Source organism: Hemitrygon akajei, chromosome 6 (genome assembly GCF_048418815.1).
Source record: "Hemitrygon akajei chromosome 6, sHemAka1.3, whole genome shotgun sequence".
NCBI classification, from domain to species: domain Eukaryota; kingdom Metazoa; phylum Chordata; class Chondrichthyes; order Myliobatiformes; family Dasyatidae; genus Hemitrygon; species Hemitrygon akajei.
The window spans coordinates 35,941,785-35,956,008 of record NC_133129.1 but is presented as its reverse complement, the minus strand read 5'-3'; positions in this window follow the sequence as shown (position 1 = coordinate 35,956,008).

The following is a 14,224-nucleotide window of genomic DNA, read 5'->3' as shown; positions in this document are numbered from 1 at the left end:
ATCAACCTGCACGAAACAGCACACCCTGACTCCACCACCATTTTTGGGGATTTTAACCATGCCAGCATGAAATGTCACAGTATTCAGGGAATCATCCTCAAATCTAGATGAGTACGCTGCAGTTGTTACCAACTGCATTAAAACCTGTGTGGATGAATGTGTGTCTATGAAAACTTGCTGTAGATTCCCAAAACAACAGCTGTGGGTGAACTAGGAGGTTCATCATGTGCTGAGAGCTAGATATGTAGTACTTAAGTTTGGTGACCCAGGTCTGTGCAAAAATTCCAGGTGTGACTTGTGGAGGGCTATTTCGAGAGTGAAGAAACAATTCTGAACGAGGTTGGAGACTACATCAGATGCATGTCAACTCTAGCAGGGTTTGCAGGACATTACTTCCTACAAAGTGAAACCCAATAGCATGAGTGGCAGTGGCTTCTATGCCCGCTTTGAAAGGGAGAGCATAACTACAGCTGTGAAGATCCCTGCTGCACTGGTGACCCCATGATCTGTCTCAAAGGCCAATGCTAGGCTGTCCTTAAGGAGGGTGAACGCTCGCAAGGTGGCAGGCCCCAATGAGGTACCTGTTACAGAACATCAGCCTCCGTACCTCCCTCTGCAATTGGATCCTCGACTTCCTTACTGGAAGACCACAATCTGTGCGGATTGGTGACAATATCGCCTCCTCGCCAATGAGCAACACTGGAGCAAGCACTGGTGTGTGCTTAGCCCACTGCTCTACTCTTTCTATACCCATGAATGTGTGGCTAGGCATAGCTCAAATACCATCTATAAATTTGCTAATGATACAACCATTGTTGGTAGAATCTCAGATTGAGATGAGGACATACAGGAGCAAAATATACCAGCTAGTTGAGTGGTGTCACAGCAACAACCTTGCACTCAGTGTCAGTGAAATGAAAGAGCTGATTATGGATTTCAGCAAGGGTAAGACGAGGGAATGCGAACCAATCCTCAGAGGGATCAGAAGTGGAGAGAATGAGCAATTTCAGGTTGCTGGTGTCAAGATCTGAGGATCTAACCTGGTCCCAACATATCGATGCAGCTATAAAGAAGGCAAGACAACAGCTATATTTCATTAGGTGTTCGTGGAGATCTGGTTTGTCACACAAATCATTCAAACACTTCTAAAGATGTACTGTGGAGAGCTGCATTACTATCTGGCATGGGGTGGGGATGCTACCGTACTGAACTGAAAGAAGCTACAGGAAGTTAAAAAATTAGCTCCACCTTGGGTACTAACCTCCTTAGTATCTAAGACATCTTCAAGGAGCGGTGCCTCAAAAAGGTGACATTCATTATTAAGGACCTCCATCACCCAGAGCATTCCCTCTCCTCATTGTTACCATCAGGTAGGAGGTACAGAAGCCTGTAGGCACACAATCAGTGATTCAGGAACAGCTTCTTGCCTTCTGCAAACATTCCTTAAATGGATATTGAACCCATGAACACTACCTTATTTTTTAATATATTACTTCTGTTTTTGCACTATTTTTAATGTTTAATATACATATATACTTACTGTAATTGATTTACTTTCTTCTCTTTCTATATTATCATGTATCGCATTGTACGGCAGCTAAGTTAACAATTTTCATGACACATGCCAGTGATCATAAAACTGATTCTTTTTCTTTTAAAATCTTTATTAATTTTCAATCAAAACAAAAAAAATACAGAGAGCCTGAGTACATAATTAATGAGGCCAGAATGCAAATACAAACAGTTAATAACAGATATAACCACCTCCCAAACTCATACTGTATTTACAAAAACAAACACCCCCCCAAAAAAAACTAACCTAACCAACATGGGCTATTGTATCATATCAGGTATACACAGTAGTGTCAATAACTCCACACCTCTATCCAAATAAAGGTAATAAGAGAAAGGTTCGGGAAAGGTCAGTTTAACTCATATGAAACTGTTGAATAAATGGTCTCCAGGTTTCTTCAAAGATGACTGAAGGGTCAAAAATAACACTTCTGATTTTTTCTAAATTCAGACAAGATATAGTTTGGGAAAACCAGTGAAATGTAATTGGGGAATTAATTTCTTTCAAGTTCAATAGAATGGATCTTCTAGCCATTAATGTAACAAATGCAATCATCTGCCTAGCTGGTGGGGATAAATAACTTATCTGCCATTGGTAAGCCAAAAATTTCAGTAATAGGATGAGGTTGCAAATTAATACTCAACTGTTGAAATGATACCAAAAATCTTTCCAGTATTTTTGCAAACAAGGGCAAGACAAAAACATGTGGGTCAAAGAGGCTACTTCAGAATGACATCTGTCACAGATTGGATTAACATGGGAATAAAATCAAGCAAGTTTGTCCTTAGACATATGAGCCCTATGTACCACCTTGAACTGTATTAGGGCGTGTTTGGCACATATAGAAGAGGAGTTAACTAACTGTAAAACTTTCTCCCATTGCTCTATAGGTAAGGGAAATTGAAGTTCTTTTTCCCCATTCATTCTTAATTTTATCTAATATCCTGGCTATACTTTCATAATCATATTATAAATGACAGCTATTAAACCCTTCTGATAGGGATTTAAACCTAGAATTTTTTCCGTAATGTCAATTGGGGATGAATTCAGAAAGGACTGTAACATATTATTCAAAAAATTTCTAATTTGTAAATATCTAAAAAAAATGGGTTCTAGGCAAATTATATTTATTAGGCAGCTGTTCAAAGGGCATGGAACAATTATCTAAGAATAAGTCACGAAAACATGTTATACTCCTTGTTTTCCATAGCACAAAGGCTTGGTCCATAACAGAGGGCTGTAAAAGAAAATTAGATATAATAGGGATTGATAAAATGAACTTATTCAAACCAAAAAATTTGCAGAATTGAAACCATATTCATAATGTATATTTAACTATAGGGTTAGTCATTTGTTTATTCAATTTAGAAAAGACAAAGGGGAGCAAAAACCCCAAGATAGAGACCAATGAAAAACCTTGTTCAGTTTTACACTCCAAACTTACCCATTGTGGACTTTGTATTGCCACTGAGTCCTGTGTCCAAAATATTAAATATCGGATATTGACTGCCCAATAATAAAGTCTTAGGTTTGGCAAAGCCAAACCACCTTCCTTCTTAGACTTCTGTAAATATATTTTTTAATTTAATCTAGGATTTTTATTCTGCCATACAAAGATATTTTAGAGTCAATAATATCAAAGGAGGATTTAGAAATAAAAATTGGTAATGCTTGAAATAAGTATAAAAATTTAGGTAGAACTATCAACTTAATAGCATTGATTGGACCAACTAATGACAAAGACAATGGGGACCATCTATTAACGAGTTGCTTGAGCTGGTCAATTAAAGGTAGAAAATTAACTTTGAATAAATCCTTATGTTTCTTGGTAATTTTAATACCCAAGTAAGTTATCTGTAACTACTTTAAGTGGTAGATGTTTATAAATTGAAACTTGCATATTTAATGGGAATAATTCACTCTTATTGAGATTCAGCTTATAGCCAGAAAAACTACTAAACTGAGCAAACAAAGATAAAACAATAGGAATAGATCTCTCAGGATCAGAGATATATAGTAACAAATCATAGGTGTATAATGATAGCTTATATGTCCCTTCCCCACGGGTAATACCAAAAATGTTAGGTGAGTCATGAATAGCAATGGCTAAAGGTTCCAAAGCAATGTCAAACAGTAGAGGACTTAGAGGACAGCCTTGCCTCGTGCCACGAAACAACTGAAAAAAGGGAGATCTTTGATTATTGGTAAGAATCGAAGCCAAAGGCTTTAAATATATTACAAACATGTAATTTATTGCATGATATGAATGTCAGGCTAAAATTAAAATTCTGAAGTGTACTAAATAAATATGGCCATTCAACTCTGTCAAACGCTTTCTCAGCGTTCAAGGAAATAACATATTCTGGGATTCTAGTTGGAGTACAAGGTATATTATTTAATTTTCTAATGTTAAAAGATGAATAATGATTTTTAATAAATCCAATCTGGTCCTCAGAAGTGATTTGAGGTAGTATATTTTTCAATCTGGTGGCCAGAATTTTGGTAAAAATCTTGGAATCCACATTCAGCAAAGATATAGGCCGATATGATGCACATTCAATAGGGTATTTGTCTTTAAGAATTAGAGAAATGGAAACTTCATAAAAAGATTGTGGTAATTTACCTACAGTTAATGCAAACTTAATTTTTTTTTTTTTTTTTTTTTTTTTTTTAAAAACATAACCAAGGAGAAAGTATAGAAGAAAAAGATTAAAAATTCCGCAGTGTAACCATCTGGACCAGGGGCTTTACCCGAATTCATTGGAAAAAAAAAAGCCTCTTATTTCAGCTTCCGTAATGTGTGCATCTAATGATACACAATCCTTGGCTGTTAACTTTGGAATAGTCAGTTTCCTTAAAAGTTCATTCATTATGGAAGAATCGTCAGAAAATTCTGATTGATATAAAGAGTTATAAAATTCTTGAAAGACTTTGTTTATCTTTTTGTGATCAACCGTCAGAGTACCATCTCATTTACGGATCTTAATGATCTGACGTTTAACCAAAGCAGTTTTAAATGGATTAGCCAATAATTTACCAGATTTATCCCCATGTATATAAAACCAAGTCCTAGTTTTAATTAATTGATTTTCAATCAAAGAGGATAATAGCAAACTATGCTCCATTTGAAGTTCAAATCTTTATAAAGCTCCTTACTAGGAGTCACAGAGCATGTCTTATCAATTTCTTTAACCTTATCAACCAACATAAGTATTTCAGTGTTAATTCATTTTCTGACTCCAGCAGAGTATGAAATAATTTGTCCATGGATAAATGCTTTAAAGGTGTCCCATAATATTCCACTAGAAATCTCTTCTGTAGAGTTTGTTGAAAAGAAAATAAACAATTTGTTGTCTAATAAAATTGAGAAAGTCTGAATCGTGGAGTAGAGTTGAACTATCATGGTTTAACACTTGAAAATGAATCTGTTGTCTTAATAGATAGTTTCAAAGGTGCATGGTCAGAGATAGTAATAGAATCATAGTTACAGTCAATAACAGCTGTAAGTAAATGATGATCAATAAAGAAATAGCCAATTATTGAGTAATTATGATAAACATGAGAAATATGAAAATTCTTTATCCTTAGGATATAAAAACCGCCAAATTTCAGAAATTCCAGAATCAACCATAAAGGAGTTAATGAGAGAGGCCAATTTATTTGGAAGAACCTGGTTAAACTTGGATCTATCCATCGAGGGATTTAAACAATTAAAATCCCCACCCATTATCAGCATATACTCATTTGCATTAGGAAGGTATGTGAATAAGCACTTAAAAAATTCGGGACAATCAATATTCGGGGCATAGACATTAACCAAAACTTTTTGGTTAAAAAGTAAACCAGTGAGGAGCAAAAATCTACCTTGTGGGTCTGAAATTGTTTCATAATGAATAAAGGAGGTTGAGGAGTTTATAAAAACAGAAGCACCTCTCTCTTTAGCTTGGGAATTCAAATAGTATTGTTATTCCATCCAAAACCTAAAAAGACGTCAACTATCCTCTTTCCTCACATGATTCTCTTGTGCAAAGATATTATTAGCATTCATTCTATGGGATACTTTAAATTTTTTTTCCGTTTAATCAGATGGTTTAGACCATTTGTATTCCAAGAGACAAAGTTAATAGTCTTATCCATATTGCTAATGTTTATCATAATAAACACACAAGGTTAAACAGAAAATAAACTCATGAGTCCAGAAGAGGAGAGCCGGTTCAAAGAGGAACCAGAAGTTACGACACTTCAGCCATTTTGGTAGTTTCAAGTTGGCCCATGAAGGAAAAACTAAGCAAAAAGGAAAAGAGACACCCCTCCCCCCACCCACGAAAACCCAAGAAATGCCAGAGAAGGGCCAGCAAGCAGACTAACACTAAATGTACCCCCATCTCTCAAGACAGCGCTAAAACTGAAGACACAAACCACCCATAGAAAACAAAGGGTCAGTGAAACAAGAAGATGGTAATAATTAATAAAAAGGTCAAATATTAGAAAACAGAAAAAAACAGCTAGACCATTGCTCTAACTAGACTGTTAGAGCATGAAACAGGGTAGCATTATATTAATATTTTGATAAAACAACAGCGCTCTTGTACAGACACACCCAAACGGATGTGACGTGTTCAAAAAATTAAGGTCTTATGGGAAGAAGAAACAACATCTTGAAAAAAAGTTCAAAAAACTGAATGCTCCAGCATAAAAGATATAAAACAAGAAATATTCAAACTTAAAACATTTAGTTAGTAACTTTCAAAATCAAAAGATTAATAAAAAAAAGCCTCAAAGAAACCAAAAACAAACGTTCACTTGAACGTATATAAAGTAGTTGCACTATCAATCAACATGCACAGATCTTCAAATTATGAAAGGTCCGAGTCTATAAGCTAATTATTAGTTTAAAAAAAACAAAAACAAAAAGAACGACTATAGATACTGCTTTCTTTTGAAACTACATACAAACTTCACACCTCCTGATTCACATCCATCTCACAGATGCCAGTATCAGCTGGACTGGGATTCACAGCTTTTAGGAATGCATTGTTCCAAGTCCACAATGCATTTTCAAGGGACAGAAGGCTGGTAGCCAAAGCCAGTTGCTAAATGTAAATGATCTAAATCCAAAAATCACTCTAGTAGTTGCATCACAGCGTGGTATGGAGGCTCCAATGCATGGGATCACAAAAAAATGCATTGTGCAATGTGGACACAGCCATCCCCATTGTGGGCATGACAAGGTAGATGGTGAGGTTAATGCTTCACCAATAATGATGAAAGCTGCTGGATTGTTTCCAAAAAAAAAATCACTGATCTATTTTAGGAACAAAACACGAGTGCCAGTATTTTCCAGATGGTATAGTTACCTGTTAAGGCTGATTTATACTTGAGCATTGCCTCTACGCCGTAGGTACCCCGTACCCTACGCCGTAGGGTGACGTGCACCTTCCCAAAAAAGTAACTCACGCGTTACGGCAGCACAGACCTCAACAACTGTGATTGGTCTGCTTGGTAGCATTGCATCTCCTCCTATGCATTTCCGGTTGCTTCTTCTCCGCCATGTCTGTACACCGATGCAAAATAGATGAACCAAATCATCAAATCTACCTGCCGACATGCAAAAAATGTTTGAAATGCATTTCCTCATCCAGGTCTCTCACGAAGAAACTCAGTGGCATAGAAACCCCATTGCCAACTAGCGATTTCGCGCACACCAACGCATGCTCGCTATGGCATAGAGCGACACAGAAGTGAATATCAGGGCTACAGCGTAGGCTGCGGCATAGTGCATATGCACAAGTATAAATCAGCCTTTAATATCCATAAAGCAACTCCAAGTAGACAATTAAATACAATCTTGTCCAGGTTGCCTATGGTTCAAGAGAAAATGCATCACACATGGTACATTAGTGCACAGATTGCAGAATTATCCTAATTTTGAAATCATTCACACACCATTCATTCAGTAATTACAAGATGCTTAATTTCTACAGTGCACTGAGAACTATTCAAAATAATACAACACAACAACAAAAAGTGGATATAGAGGTTGTGCTGTTTATCATTTAATGAGTATACATGAACAAGATGTTTCTTGAACACTTTTGAGTGAAGCTCTTTTGTATCAGCAAAATAGTTATTCTATTTGTTCCAAGTACTTTATCAGCTAAGCACTAGGACATGCTGCTTCTTAATTCATTGGAGATAATATTGTGCATTTTGTTCTTCCACTTTTTGAAGTGAATTTTAGAGGATGTGCAGTTTCAATCCGGTACATTTGGTGGAAGCACTTTTGAAAGATTGCTATGTCATATAGCACAGAAACAGGCCCTTCAGCCCATTGCATCGATGTCAACAAAGAAATCCAACTAAACTAGTAACACTTGCTCACATCCCCAAAAACCTTTCCTTTCCCTTGTACCCGTCCAAATACCTTTTAGAAGTTGTTATTTCTTGGGTCAGCAAATATGGTACTTTGGTCAGTAACTGGTAACTCAGATGTTAAGAAACATAAGCTTATTTTCCAGAGGTCCTTATGCTGGAGAGGAGGTCATATGAACAATTTGGCATAGACTAGATGGTCTAAAGGGCCAAAGACGCTCTACGATTCTTTGAACCATCAAGTCTATAACAATTTTCAGAGCCATCTCATCAATCCCAGTCCTCTACTTACGATCTCTCTAAAAAATGTTCAAAATTCAAAGTTCAAAGTAAATTTATTATCAAAGTGCATATACGTCATCATATACAAACCTGATTCTTTTTCTTGCGGGTATACATAATAAATAAAAAGAAACACAATAGGATCAATAAAAACTTACACACAAAGATGGACAAACAACCAATGTGCAAAAGACACCAAATTCCAACTTGTGCAAATACAAAAAAGAAAAGCAAAATAATAATAGATAAATAAGGCATAAATAGTATTGAGAGCATGAATACTTGAAAGTGAGTCCATAGGTGTGGAATCAGTGCGGTGTTGAGGTGAGTAAAGTTATCCATTCTGGTTCAGGCGTCTGATGGTTGAAGGGTATTAACAGTTCCTGAACCTGGTGTTGTGGGACCCAAGGCTCCTGTACCTTTTCCTGATGTCACCAGGGAGAAGAAAGAATGGACCAAATAATCCTCACCATCCAAGCCAAAGTGCCTGTTTCTGTGCTGTTTAACTCTAACTGTAAGGTAACAGGTTTCCTGCCACATCCTGAGGTTTATTGGGCACTAGAAATTGCCCCTAGTATAATGATTGGAAGGAGAATCAGGTTAGTGTTGATGGGAGTCCTTAATGATCCATCATCATCCCCATCAACACTAACCTGATTCTCCTTCCAATCATTATACTAGGGGCAATTTCTAGTGCCCAATAAACCTCAGGATGTGGCAGGAAACCTGTTACCTTACAGTTAGAGTTATACAGCACAGAAACAGGCACTTTGGACCAAATAATCCATGCTGACCAAAGTTCTTACCTGCATTTAACCCATTTACTTGCATTTGTCCCAAGTTCTTTTAAAACTTTCCTATCCATGAAGCTACCTGTATGCATTTTAAACTTTGTACCCACCTCTACCACTTCTTCTGGCAGCTCATTCTATGCCCACCACCCTGTGTGAAAAACTTATCACTTGTCCCCTTTATATTTTCCCCCTCTCATCTTAAATCTATGACCTCTGACTGGAGTATTTGAAGAGTATTTTAGATGCGTTCCTACATTCACGATCAATGGGACAACTGCAGTCTCACTTTCCTCGGAGACATTGACACCTTACAGCAGGCATCTCAAAATCAGGTGCTGGAAATCCAAAGCAACACACAAAATGCTGGAGGAGCTCAGCAGGTCAGGCAGAATCTACAGCCATCTCTGCGAAATGTGTGAAGGTTACCAGTTGGAGGCCTGTCCATGTGTGCTGGAAGAAAGGTGTCTGTTTTGCTGTTGTTATTTGTTGTTGTTGCTTGTGTTGTTCTATGCCATTTTATGCTGGAATGTATGTCAACACTTGCCGGCTTCCGCCAGCACATCCTTGGGTTGTGTTAGTTGTTAACACAAATGATGCATTTCACTCAAGTTTCATTGTGGATGTGATAAAGAAATTAATCTGAATCTGAAAAAGGAAAGCAATGTCAGCATCCTTTCCAAGGCTAAATTCCCCAGGACCAAGACTCTTACTACACTGACCATATCACCCACGCACCCAACACTAGGCTCCCAAGTCAAATGCTTTCTTCTGAACTCAATCTCAACAGCAGATTACCAGAATGACAGAAGTGCTTCAGGGATATTCTCAAGGTATCTTCTGATTAAAATGTTAATCACGCTCAGCTCAGAGGAATTCCTGGCCCACTGCAACTCAAAATTAAGAGAAAATAACTGAGAAGGCAGTGAGTATTTTGCATCTGATTGAAAGGAGCAAACAGCAGGCAGAAGTACAAAAAAAATTGATCAATTTGGAAACGGATGCTGGGAAATCCATCTAGGAGTACACAAACAAGTTTCAGGAGTCCAATTTCAACCCATGTAGCCACCAGTAGCTTCTACTTGTAAGAACTTGTCCACCTACCTTTTTAAGACACAGCAAATTCCACATTCCAGCAAACAAATTAATGTAATTTATCATCTTCCAAGCTATGTGCCAGGTGATCATCCATAATTTGATTTGGGGAGGTGTCTGGAATCTTGTTGCTCTCAGTTCAATGTGAGGAGACATTTGACAATCAGTGCTGGGAAAAACTGTCATAAGGAGGGCGTTGGGAACGGACCCAAATGCAGGACACAGACACTGAAGTACTAGGGCCAGGACAGGACACAGACTAGGCTAGGGAAGCAGGACCAGGACGAGGGATTGGGAACAAGGAGCCTGGGGTGGACACCAAGCCCAAGACTGGACACGGACCCAGAACCTGGGTCTTGACCCAGGCTCAGACCCCAAACCAGGCGCAGATGTGACAAGGCCTGGGTTCTGGGGTCCTGAGGCTGGGGCTCTTGGAGCTCAAGGCTTGCATAACTCAGAGGCTGGAGCTTGGAGGCAAACTAGGAACAGTACATCAGCATAGAGCCAGGACTTATCCTGCAACAAGCCAGGACTCAACTTTCACTCCATACCAAGGTGGGGCAGGACCATCTGTCACATAACAGCAGAATGGCCTGACTTACCCAACAAAGGCAAAGACAAGACAGATTCCCCCCCACAGGGCAACAGCAGAACAGCCTGACTTACCCCACAGGGCAAGGACAGGAAGAGACAAACATCAAAGAACAACAGACAGTTCCATCTCTGCATCAGGGTTTGTTCCAAGTCACAGTTACAGCCAGCAGCCTTGGCTGGCTACAGAAACAACCAGATCCCTACCTAGCTCAGAGTGACTGACAGCCACCCAGCTGGCCCAGGGAACAGCCAAATCCATACCTCAATAACAGCTCCAACTACTGACAGCAAGGCTCCAAGAAGCAATGGTTCTCCATCCCAGCCTAAAGATGGCAAGTGGCCATTCTACCCTTCCACCAGCCATTTGCACCCAGGGAAGCTTGACAAGACAACCCCCAACCACACTCAATCCCAGGGCCACTTATATTCCCAGCCCCAGGATGAACATCAGGTGCTTATGATTAAGTCCAATCAAAACAAGGGACAGCTGGAGGACCCGGAGTCTGGAGTCCACGGACCAGACCGTGAACCGGAATGCGGACTTCGGACCGGACCATGACAAAAACCTTGGGATTCTCCATGACATAATTAATTCTCCTTTTGCTGCAATTGAAAGCAAAAAAAACTGCAGATGATGGAAATTCAAAGTAATAACAAGAAAAAGGGGAAATGGGAAATGAAGAGCTTTTGAGTCTCTTTCAATGGTTGGCACAGCATCCAATTTTGATAATAAGGATGAAATCTCAAAACCAGAAAAAAATACATTAATTCCTGTTCTAATTTTTCTCTTTCCCGTTTCCTGACTGTTTCCAAAAATAACTTCCAATTCAGTTTATATTTATTTGAGAACCTCAAAAATGAAAGGCAGCAGTACATTTGATCATGAGTGGTGGTGTAAACTGGCAATTTCTTTGAGAATCACTGGTCAACAATCATAACTGAAAGGATGTAATACCCCACACTTGGCGTGTTGTGGACAGTTTTGAGGTCCTTACCTCAGAAAGGATGTGCTGGCATTGGATAAGTTCACAAGAATAATCCTGAGAATGACTGAGTTAATGCACGAGCAGCTTTTGATAGCTCTGGGCCTACTTGCTGGGATTGAGAAAAATATGGGGGGGGGGGGGAGGTGGGGAGATATCATTGAAAAATATTGAATATTGAAAATTGGACTATCTAGATTGAGTGGACATGGAGAGGAGGTTTCATACGGTGGGGAAGTCTAGGACCAGAGGGCACAGCTTCAGAAAAGAAGGACACACCTTTAGAACAGGGATGAGGAGAAATATCTTTAGCCAGAGTGTGGTGAGTCTGTTGAATTCATTGCCACAGATGGCTGAACAGGCCAAGTCATTGGGTATATTTAAAGTGGAGGTTGATAGGGTCTCAATTAGTAACGGCATCAAAGGTTAGAAGGCAGGAGAACGGGATTGAGAGGGATAAAAAATCAGCCATGGTCAAATGGCAGAGGAGTCTCAATGGTCAGAGTGGTCTAATTCTCATTATGGTCTTGTAACCTGGACCCTACACATTACTTGCTCCTTTAATCAGAGGAGATCCGGTGTCCATACAACTGGCCCGGGTGCAAGGTTGGATCACTCTGGGCACCATGCTGATTTGACAAGATTGAGAGCAGCTTCGGGCTGGGTGGGAAAATCTGGGCACGGAGCGAGTCACTGGGCAGCGTCATCTAGGCCCAGAGCCTTTCACTACAGCTGGGTCCTGGTGCAAGGTACGATTCACTGTTCAGGCAATTCATATGCTGGTCCAGATCCGAAGCAAGAGCTGATTTTGCTTGCCCTCCACAATGGGCTCCCCTCTCTCTAGGGCACCAGAGCCTTTTGCTGTCCATTTTTTGGTCAAGTTAAACACCAGCCCAGATAGACTGAAAAGACAGGAGGTCAGGATTGGCAAGAGCCGATTTCATTCATTTTCCTCGATAGTCACTCCTCTCTCCGTAGTGCGGCAGTTATGAAGACTGCCCTGGCTGCTGTGCTTGCTAATACAATGAACTGATAAGTGAGGTTTTGGTTCTATTTTGGGTATTGGATCTGAGGACTCAACTTTGGTCCAGAATGTTATCGTTCATTTCAATTATTTGCATGATTTGTGTCTTTTTTTTCGCATTGGATGCTGGTCATTTATTTTTTTCCTTTAATTGGGTTCTTTCAGGTTTCTTACTTTGTGAACAAGCAAATCTCAAGTTGTATAATTTATACATTCTTTGATAGCAAATATACTTGAATCTTAATATGGGAGTACAGAGGTCAGTGGTAACTCTGGGGCTCCAGTGGTCTGAGTTTGGTCCACATCTTCCAATGTTGCTTTTGCAGAGCTTGCACGTTCTCCCAGTAACTGTATAGTTTTCTGCCTTGCACTCTCGACTTTTCCTCACACATCCTAAAAAATCCACAACCAGATTGACTGATTACTGTAAATGGCCAAAGAAATGCATATAAGAGAGAATAAGTTACTGAGCTATACAGAAATAAGAACAGGACAGATGACAGTTTTCTGTAGGGAATTGGCATGAATTTGATGGGCTGAATTGCCTCCTTCCCTATTGAGGCAAGTAAGCTCCAACTCACGTTAGGCTTTCCATTCTTTTTCCAGGCAGTTATTTCTGTATATTCAGAACAGCTTGACAGAAAAACGTCGAGTAATGTAACCATCTTGCTTGTTACCTATTAACTTAATAATTACATTGGAATGTTTGAGGACTCGAGAGACTGCAGATGCTGGAATCTGAAGTGAGAGAACAAACTGCTGGAGGATGCAAACTGATGTAAGATCTCAATCTGCAACAACATCTATCACTTGCCTTCATCTTGCCGAGTTCCTTCAGCATTTGTTTCTTCGTCTGTTTTGGGAACCCATCAAGGATACCAAGTTTTGGTGTTGTATATGCAGATCTACTCAGTAACAATGAATTTATTGTTTATCAATGTTTAGGCTGTTCCATCTTTTCCATTTTTTGAAATTAATTAAAATAATCATGGGTATAGTTAGGTTTATGTGGCAACCAATGTGGCATGAGTTATATGTAATGAGATGGAGTCAATGCAGACAACTTGCTGTAAACCACCCCTGCTCATTGCTATCCTCAGAGAAGTCCAATGATCTTTGATTATTTCTTTTAGCTTCTGTTCTTATTTCAAATTTCCATCATCTACATTTCTTTTGCTTTCAGTTGTCATGACACACTCCTCATATGTTAACCTCTTCATTCCCAAAATCATCCTCATGAATCTCCTCTGGACTCTGTCCAATGACAACACATCCTTTCTGAGATATGTGACCCAAAAAAATTGACAATACTCCAACTGTGGCCTGACTGGTCTCTTCTAAAGCCTCAGCATTAACTCCTTGCTTTTATATTTTATTCCCCTTGAAATAAATGCCAACATTGCATTTGCCTTCTTTACCACAGACTCAACCCGTGAATTAACCTTCTGGGAATCTTACATGAGGACTCCTAAGTACCCCTGTACCTCTGATGTTTGAACCTTCTTCCCAT